The 10,142-nt window shown below is 41.1% G+C and overlaps 1 protein-coding gene across 1 annotated transcript in view; it reads left to right on the forward strand.

The window, feature by feature from the left end:
- UGP2 (UDP-glucose pyrophosphorylase 2) overlaps window positions 1-10,142 on the forward strand; it is a gene marked incomplete in the record, with an annotated part of 652,430 nt that overhangs the window by 108,036 nt on the left and 534,252 nt on the right.

Here is a 10,142-nt window from a genome sequence, read left to right on the forward strand (position 1 = left end):
GAAATATGACAGACCCACACGAATGGAATTTGCATCCTCAAGTCTTCTCAAAGATAACTCGGGCATGGGGACAGCCAGACATAGATCCATTTGCTACCCACAGAAATTACCAGTTGAAAAAATTCTGTTCAAGGACCTATCATCCACAGGCCTGGAAAGTGGACGCACTCTCCTTCAATTGGACAACATTGATGGTCTATGCCTTCCCGCCTCTTCCTCTACTGACCAAAGTTCTATTAAAAGCCAGAGCAGAGAGGCCACAAATGATTCTCATTGCTCCAGACTGGCCACGACAGCACTGGTATCATCTCCTAAAGAGCCTGTCACACTCACCACCATGGATACTACCTCTAGTTCCTCTTCTGTTGTCCCAGCACAACTACAAAACCCTTCACAGCCAGCTCAAAACCTTAAATCTAGCTGCATGGAGAATACCTTAATTTCCCAACAGACTCTCCTCTCCAAGGAGGTGCAGGATGTCATCTTGGAGGCCAGAAGACCCTCTACTAGGAAAAACCTACTCCGCCAAATGGAAACAATTTTGTTCCTGGAATCAAGAAAAGGGCCAGAATCCTTGGGTAATAAATATACCTCAAATTTTACAGTACCTAGCCGAGATGTTAAACAGTGGCCTTTCCTTCTCCATCAAGATCCACGCTTCAGCCATTTCTGCACAATACAATACAGATCCTCCTTTATTCTCACATCCTCCTATTAAGGCAGTTCCTCAGAGGGGCAAAAAATATAAAATCCCCACGGAAACCACCAGTCCCAGCTTGGGACCTCAACTTCGTATTGGAAAAGTTGACCCTGCCTCCCTTTGAGCCGGCTTCTTCAACAGAGTTACAATACTTGTCGTGGAAAACAGCCTTCCTTCTGACCATTACCTCAGCACGCAGGGTTTCGGAGCTACAGGCCCTCATGGCTGTGCAACCATTCATCATTTTCCATCAGGACAGAGTCTCCTTACGTACCAACCCTACCTTCATGCCAAAGGTAGTATTCAGTGTAGCTTTGAATCAGACTATTAATTTACCTACCTTTTATCCAAATCCACGGAACAAAGGTGAGAGACTACTACATTCCTTGGATATTCACAGGCAACTTCGTTATTACTTGGACAGAACAAAGTCATTCAGGAAATCTGAGCAGCTCTGTCTCCTATGCTACAGGTGCTCAAGGAAAGGCTATTTCCAAACAGACAATTTCAAAATGGATAGCCCACTGCATACGCTTTTGTTATTCATTTCATGGAAAATCTGTGCCTGTACACATCAGATCCCACCCCACCAGGGCTACAGCTACCTCTGCAGCTTTCCTCAGGGGGGGGTCCCTACCAAGGACATCTTGGAAGCAGCTACTTGGAGTTCAGTGCACACTTTCTCCAAGCACTACCACCTTCCACTATACTCAAAATCTAGAGCGGGCTTTGCCACAGCAGTCCTGCAGGGCATCCTAGCCCCTCCTAGTTCCAATTAGTACCTACCACCCTTACTTAGCTTTAGGATTCTACCCATCTGTAATGACTGCAGCTGTATGCACGATGAACATAGTACAGTTTTGTACCTACCATAAATGTAGATGTTCGAGTGCTCATACAGCTGCAGTCCAGGTTACCCTCTCTCCATCCCCACTTAGGACAGGGCTTATGACAAACACCTTTATCATACAACCTATTTGGGGTATTCGCTTGCAACTACTGCTTTTGATTTATCTTCATTGCATGTTTGCATAATATTATGTTTTGCCTTCCTTCTGGGGGCACCTGACATCTGGGGCAAGAAAAACTGAAGAAAATTGCGTCGGCTGCCTCTTTTATACCCCTGCCGCACTGACGTCAGGAAGAAGCGACGACAACTGACGCTGGACCTAGACTTTGGAATTCGGCCGACCGAGGACCCGCCTGACGGCAGGATAACCCATCTGTAATGACTGCAGCTGTATGAGCACTCGAACATCTACATTTATGGTAGGTACAAAACTGTACTTTATCTGGCACCTTTTAATTAGCACTGATGTGGTATAAGCTAGTTTTGTGTCCCAAACAGAACTGTTATTTTTTTTTAATGTGTGCAGACAGCAGAGCAATGTTTTGTAGATCTGTTGGGATTTTTGTTTGTCTTTTGGTGGTTCTAAGTCATCAGCATACAGTTTACAATCTCTGTTAGGCATTTTTTTTCTCGTTTTATCGATGACTTGTCAAATACAGATACCTTAATATGGTGCCAGAGTTCAAGCTATTCATGTGAATTGTAGAAGTTCTGAGAGATGAATAACTATTGAACCATTGCAAAACTTGGGACTAAAACTAATGTCTTGTAGCTTGTTCGTAAGCAAGACATTGTCAACATTTTTAAAATGCATGCTTAAGATGATTCCCGTCAATTTACCTTTTTCATATTGCCTGTTGTATTGTAAAGCTAGTGTACTAGGACTGTAGTGTTTAATAAATTTCTTCTAGTAAATATCTGAGGTAAGACTTAATACAGATTTGTTTAGCAATCACTAGCTGAGTTTTAGCACTTGGTGTAAAATGTGGTGTTACTCCACTTGTGACTGGCCTCTTTGTAGAGATGGACTCCCCAATTCTAGCTTCCTGGGTACGGTCTGTGAGCTAGTTGGCTATCCATCGGATGATGTACGGGTTTGTATCTAACCTCTTGAGTTTGTCAACAATACCCAAGAAGGGGTATTGTCAAATGCCTTGGCCAAGTCAAGGTAGGCAGTGTGAATGAGTTTGCCCTCATCCATTGCTTTGGTGACCTTCTCAAAGTCGTCCACCAGGTTGAGTAGGCATGATCTGCCCTTGACATAACCAAACTGGGTTGGGACCAGTATCTGGAGGTTCACTGCATCTCTGATCTCCATGATGTATGGCTTTACATACAAGTCCAGTGAGACTTGTGGGTCTGTAGTTTCCAGGTTTGTAGATGGCCCACCTTTGTGCAGAGAGATGACTGTTGCTTTTTTCCATTCATGAGGCACAAAGCCTGTTTGGAGGCTAAAATAGTAATTCCAGAGGCCATGATGGGTCATCTTTCATGATATTTAGAATGCATCCTGGGATACTGTCTGGGCCCATCGATGCATTGTTCTTGGTCTTGGAGAGAGCATTAAGGACCTGTTCCCTAGTGATAGTAGGGGGAGTTGTACTTGATATTTCCTGAGGGAGTTGTATTTGATATTTCCCGAGGGAAGGTTGAGGGGGAGAGAGGGGTGAAGTTCGAGCTGAATTTATCAGCTAGGAGGTTTGCTATATCTTCTGGCTGAGTAAGGGTGATTCCATTTACAATGAGCTCTGCACACAATTGTGTATTGCCTTTGAGGTTGCAGACATAGCTAAAGAATGCTTTGTGGTTGTCCTTTATGTGGGAGGCCAAACATACCTCAAATTTGGCTTTGGTAGACTTTTTGTCCTCTTGAGTTGTTTTAGTTTGAGAGCTTTTATCCTGCTGGGTGCTGCACATCCTTATTTTTGCCATGATTTTCTTCCATCTTTTTACAGCATATTGATTTTGTGACTCACCAGGGTGGCTTGTTTTTTTGCAAACTTGGTGAGCCAGAGGTCTTGAATGTTGACTTTGACTTCCGAGATGTAGATGCCAAACAAGAGAAGGCCCATCACAGAGCCATGATTTACTCTGCTGGTGACTGATCTCTTGCTGGGGGTAGTCTCACCGAGCCTTACTTGAGTATGCTCTGTGAGCCAGCTGGAAATCCAGAAAGCTATGTAGGGATTTATGCCTAGCTCAGAGCTTGTCAACAATGCCTGAGTGAGGTATTGTGTGTAATGCCTTGGCCCGGTCAATGCATACTAATCTCATTTTACCCTCATCCATTGCCTTGGTGACCTTAAAGTCTGCGAGGTTAAGTAGGCATGACCTTCTCTTCTCTTAAAGCTAAATTGGGATGGGTCCAGTGTCCGTAAGTTGCCAATGTTCTATCATTTCCATAATAATTCATTCCATGACTTTGTATATTAGGCTAGTTGGACTGATGGTTCTGTAGTTCCCTGGGTTGGTTAGTCCACCCTTGAGGAGGAATGACAGTTGCAGCCATCCATTTACTTTGGAACATATGTTTTGAGGCTATAGTTGGTGTGTCTCAAGTGGTCCTGATAGGTTGTTTTTAGACTGTTCAGGAGACTGGTGTTCATGACTTTGAATGCTGCCAGCACCTTGTCCTTGTAATAATTGTGGAGGAGGTGTTGGAGATTTCATGTGATGGAGGTGGGGGGGGGGGCTGAAGGTTTGACAGCTAGTAGATTTGCTATGTCACCCTGATTGGTGAAGTTGGCAGAGTTCACCAGTTCACACTGCTGTTACCTTTAAGATCCTGGACATAGCTGAAGAAGGCCTTGTCATTGTCGTTAATCTGTGAGGCCATCCTGACCTCGTAGTTAGCTTTGCTAGACTTGTACAACTAAACAAGAAATTAAGAAATGTAAGAGAGCACTTTAAGGGAATTGCTCTTCCTGATTTTGGCCATGAGTTTTCTTGTATTCTGTAACCTGTTTAGGTGAGGATTCCAACAGTGTATGTAATTTGTTCCAGTGTTTGTTTTGGGGTTACCTCTAACTGGCTGCATATAGACTGTTGCACCTTTCACATGTTTGTATAGGGACTCAATAATTCTGCATATGTATTTGTGCCCTTTGTTAGGGGGAACCTTGAATTTTGACAAACTGTCACTTAACAGGAGCTATTTTAAGTCCAACTACCCCCTGTATAACCTGGGAAATGCCTCAAAGTCACAGGCACAATACTTCTGTATGTACTGGTTTAGCTGGATTTTCTGGGGTGATCTTTTTTTTTTACTTCAAAAGATACTGCTTTGTGATATGACCTGACTAATCAGGATGTGACATTACAGGTCAGTGCTTCCCATGTTGGCAAAATACCAGATCCAGTATGTTTGATTGTGCACTTAGCACAGACACTCTGGAACAGATAAGTGTCGAGAAGTATTGTGCCTGTGACTTTGAGGCATTTCCCAGGTTATACAAGGGTAGTTAGTCTCCCATGAAGAGGGTGTTTGGATGGTGAGCACCTCTAGCAGGATTAGGTAAATTTTGTGAGATTCTAGAAGCATTGATGGTGACTGGTAGCTAGCCATGATATGGCAGGGTACCTTGTCTATGCTGATCTGCACGTGGATGATCTGCATGGTATCATCCTGTTACCTAGAGGTGTGTTTGTTGCTGTTGTAGATTGAGACGACACCACCTTTGACCCAAGTCAGTGCTGCTATTGGTCTAAATGTGTGGAAGGCACTGTAGTGTTGCACTGCTGGAGTACTTTCTATGGCTTGAACCAAAGTCTGTCACTGCACAGATATCTACATTTTTGTGTTTAGCCTCGTAGCAGTAACATCTTTAATGTGTGGAGACTTTTTCACTATGTTGGTAGTTCTGTCTTTTAGCCTTGCTTAAAGTATGTTTGAAGGGGGTAGGTAAAGTTTTAGCTAATATCCGAATGGCCTGTGGGTGAGGAGATAGCAAGTACTGCCCATCCTTAGCAAAGTGTTCTATTGACAGTGCACTCCCATGCTGACAGATATTGGATCCCCCTGAATATCACCAGAAACTAAGCCAATTATTAAAATTAATCGTTTTATGTTTGTACTGTGGCATCATCTTTGAAAGTTAAATGCTCAATGCAAGGCTCTTACCCGTTTTGTGACAAACCTGCTGAGAGATCCATGTCACTTTCTCTTCATGTAGTCCAGTGAGGCACATCTCTGGTCATTTATACCCACATGGAATGACAATCATATTGGTCCCTGGGATGCACTGACTTCATTGCAGAGTCTGGTTTCAGATAGGCAAATAACCATTGTCTTGTGTGACTTGGTCATTGGGACATCTGTGTGTCACACAATGGAGTCCCCAATGACAAGAGAATTAGCTGAAAGTATATGCTTGCTTTTGGGGAACCTTTGGGTGTAGGATTTTGTCATATGTTTGTTTTTTGGTACATGTTTTAGTGATCACTGAGGAACAGTGTTATCATTGTGCAGCTTTGGAAGTCTTTGAGATTGGGGAAGATTTATTTCAAGCACTGTAAGACCATGTGTGTATGGTGAGTGGTATGTGTTGAGGGATGCCGTGTGGGTATTTTTCATAACATCATTTGTGTGCGAAATTTTTGACTCCAAGGTAATTGTGTATTTGCATCTCTTGCATACTGTTTAATGGTTAACTGGTTGTCTGAGAACATGAAACAATTGCTTGGCTGCCTTAGAATGCCCAAATCTGCCAAGCTGGCTGCATATCCACGTTCAGTCCTGTAGTAGGGTGGGCTGGTTAGGATTAAGGAATGGGTTTTAACAGGGGTCTCCTAAGGTAGTTTCTTGTGTTAAGGGCAAGATGTTAAACAGTGCTAAGATGTGGTAGTGCTGTTCGATGCGTAAGCTAGCTGCTCTAAGCTTACAGAGGGGCATTTCACGGAATTAACAGGTTTCAAACCTGATCCTGACTTTATAGGAACATTTGACTGTTTAAGCATTTGCTAGTGTATAGGGCACTACAAACTGCCACCGAGCGGTAGGCAGTTGTGTGCAAACTTACTTGACTTGTAACAGAGAAAAAAAAACTTAAACTGAGTCCTATGCCCTCTAGCCAGTAAATGACCATACTTTGGCCTCCCTGAATTGTTTCCGATCTCAGAGAAACCAGGTAAACGTATGTCTGCCACTAGATTGATGATCTTGGAATTTTCTTAATATAAAAACACAGCAAAGGTAGCTCTCAACTACAGATTAAACTAGTCCCTGGCTGATTCTCCCTTCTGCAGAGTGATTTTGGAGGCCAAAAGGATTAGAAAAGCCTTTTTGTTTTTTTTCTTTGGAGAGTATCCAAGATAAGGAGCAAATTTACAAAAGCATCTGTGGCTCTGTATTTATTGCATCAATGCCAAATATAAAATCCCTTGTCTTCACAGAACTCTTAGAACAGTAATCTATATGTTCTAGATATAGTGTGTTGAGCTGGCAAATATTATTCTGTTTATTTATACTAAAACTGTGGCCTTTTTTCTAAGCGGTCTAATAATTTATCTTCCTTCATTGTTACACTGTTAATGTAATTCAGGAAAATTTCAGTTAATTTGGTTTACCTTTCTTAACGTACACCTGCGCTAATAACAGCTACAGGATGTTTACCAGTGATCAGAGGTTATTTGAGTTCTGCAAAAATGCTAGTACTTCAGTCGGAAGCAGAGTGTGGGTGTTTTCATACAATGGCCAGTGCTGTTGGTTTGAACTCTGAAGAATATATTTCCATCATTCCTACCTCCCATTTTTTTTAAGGAGACTCTCTATAATACTAGTCATTTTCTTCTAATCTACTGAACCTTTGAAGCATAATTCCCTTAATAGTGCAGCTTATTTAAATTTCACAATATAACTATTTTATACAGCAAAACCTAAAAGCATTTTGGATTTGTTCTTGAACAACTGGTTAATTACCATAAGTAAATGCACAACTACTAAAGTAATAATGTAATTTACTTTGTATAGCCAGACTTGGGCTCCACTGTACTATGCTACTCTCTAATTACTCCTATGCTGTACTAATTTGTTTACTTATTTATTTATCTGTTAAGCTTGTGTAACTTTTACCAGATCCTTTCCCTTCTGTTGTAGACTTGTCTTGGAACTATGTTTAACTGGGAGACAATTGGTTGACTTCTGTGTAGGACATGCAATGTATTTCTTGTAATATCTGCTGTTTTCATCTTTGAAACCTGTATGATTGACACTGTGTTTTCATTATATTTTTAAAACGTCTTTATTGAATTATCACTTGCGACATAGACACTTAATGGTTTGATTACTTTTATAGAACTGTTAACACATTTACAATCATTGTACATCATGCATATTGTTATATATCATATAAACAAAACGACTTGCATAAATTGTTCACTTTCTCCTCCAAAACATTTTTTCTGCATGTATTGTTTCATTATGTTGTTCTGAATGTTCATATGATGATGTAGTTTTTTTTTTTTTTTTTTTTTTTTTCAGTACATAAATGCATGTAAATGAAATAACTAAACCTACTACAAAACCTTATTTATAAAGAGATTATAAGGTTTCAAGCCACTGAGATTACTGCAGACATTCCTGAGTTGCAGTCTAAAAGCTGGTACAGATACCATTTGCCCAAGATGTGTTCACCGTTCAGCACCTTAGAAGTAAGATGAACCTCAGATAAGTTTTGAAGTCATGGTGTCCCAGAGATTCATTTTTCTTTACCCAGGAAAAAGCAGTGGGTACAGAATGATATTTGACTGACTTTAAACTATTTATTTTTTATTTTATTTAACATTTGTTAACCGGGACAGTCCGATTTGGAACAAAGATCATTTTCAGTAGAGGCCTGGGGAGAAATGCTCCAGACGCTTGTCTTTGTAACGTGGGAGGAAACTGGAGCACCCAGAGAAAACCCACATGAACTCGGAGAGGACAAGCAGACTCAGCACAGAAGGCACCCAGCAGAGAATTGAACCAGAGATCATCTTGCTGTGAGGCGACAACGCTACCACTGCGCCATCCACCTAGAATGTGCTAATCAACAATATACTTTTGCTTGAAGGATCTGATGTGTCTGTATCTCACTTTTGAGCAAAAATCATTCTCCAAGTCTGACAATTATCACTATTGATTCTTTACCATGTGGTCAAAACATAGGATGACAATGCAACTTCACCTGTTAGTCCTTGAAATCCAGAGGAGATGAATTTGGAAACATTAGGAGCACTGCTTAAGCACATTTCTGTAGGATCCCCTGTGGTCTACTGGTTTGTATTGGCTGAACCGAATGGCACAAAACTAATACTATACCTAATGCATTCACATACCATGAATATGGTGAATTGGTCCTCTCAACAGGCATCATCTTCACCAAGTTGGAGTGCAGAAAAACTTGCAACATACTTTAATATCCGATTCTGGAGAAAAGGCTTACTCAGACGTGACCTTTGTTGTGGAAGGTTCACCAATGTCCATCAGTGACTGGAACCCCCTAAGCCACTGAAGTGACAAGTTAACTGGGACAGTATAATGTTTAGTCTATTTTCCATCCAAAGTACAAGATCCTTATTATACAAGGGTGGTATAAATGTTTTGCTGAGTCATGCAATAAGTATCAGTAAATGGGAGGAGTTGTGTGTAAGTGAAGTCAATGGCATTCTGGTAAGTCTTGATTTGAATTGGAGGATCTAGTATTCCTAGAGCTTAACTGTTTGAAACCAAACAAGTGATGGGATGACTGTTAATTTTGGTTAGGAATAAATTGCATTACTTTTTGGATTTCATCTCTTTGGATGCCAGAGTTACCTGTAGTATCTAGCATGATTTTGAACCACCTTTCATTTAGTGGGTATCTATAGCAGCCCAAACTTCAGAATGCTTTGTAAGCCATTCTGCTTTATTTCTGGGATATTAACACTTTCTCAATATACAGATCACTGAACGGTGAGATTATAGTGCAGCCACTTCATAGTTATTCTTGGACAAAGTTATGTACAGTGAATTTTTGAATGAGATAATAAACTATCAACTGTAATGTTGAAATGAAACATCAGGAATTATAGGTGTAGTCAAGTATACAGTAAAAAAAAGAATTGTTCTTGTCATGGAGTTTCAGACTGGGAAAGAGATGTGTTTTAGTACTGAACTGAGAAAAGGAGCGGAAGTTTAGTCATCATATAAAGTTCAATGGTAATTCCATAAATATCTGTAGTGAATCTGCTAGCTAGAATTGGGTCCAAGAAGTGGAAAGCAAAGCACTAAAAATAGTCTCAAATAATGACAATCTTTTCATCTCTAACCAGCCTTAAGCCCAAATGTTGGAGAAGGTATATTTTTCCCGTCTACAAAGATTATAATAGTCCTGCCTGCTGCTTACTTACTAAAAGCTCCGTAGCATGGCTCTGTGGCTCAAAGGAATGCAACCCTAGCTGTGATTCAAGAAACCAGGGTTCAGTTAGTGGCTCTGGCATTGGACAAGGCAGAGAAGGGGAGAAGGGAAGCTGGGTGGCCTGCTCACCTCCTGTAGGGGGGAGATTGGGTTTATATGCACTCAAGATCATACAGATGGTATATTTTGCAGGGCCTCTCTGCCGGGCTTATGTTTA

Source organism: Protopterus annectens, chromosome 1.part2 (assembly GCF_019279795.1).
Source record: "Protopterus annectens isolate FY-2018-M chromosome 1.part2, PAN1.0, whole genome shotgun sequence".
In the NCBI taxonomy this organism is placed as follows: Eukaryota; Metazoa; Chordata; order Ceratodontiformes; family Protopteridae; genus Protopterus; species Protopterus annectens.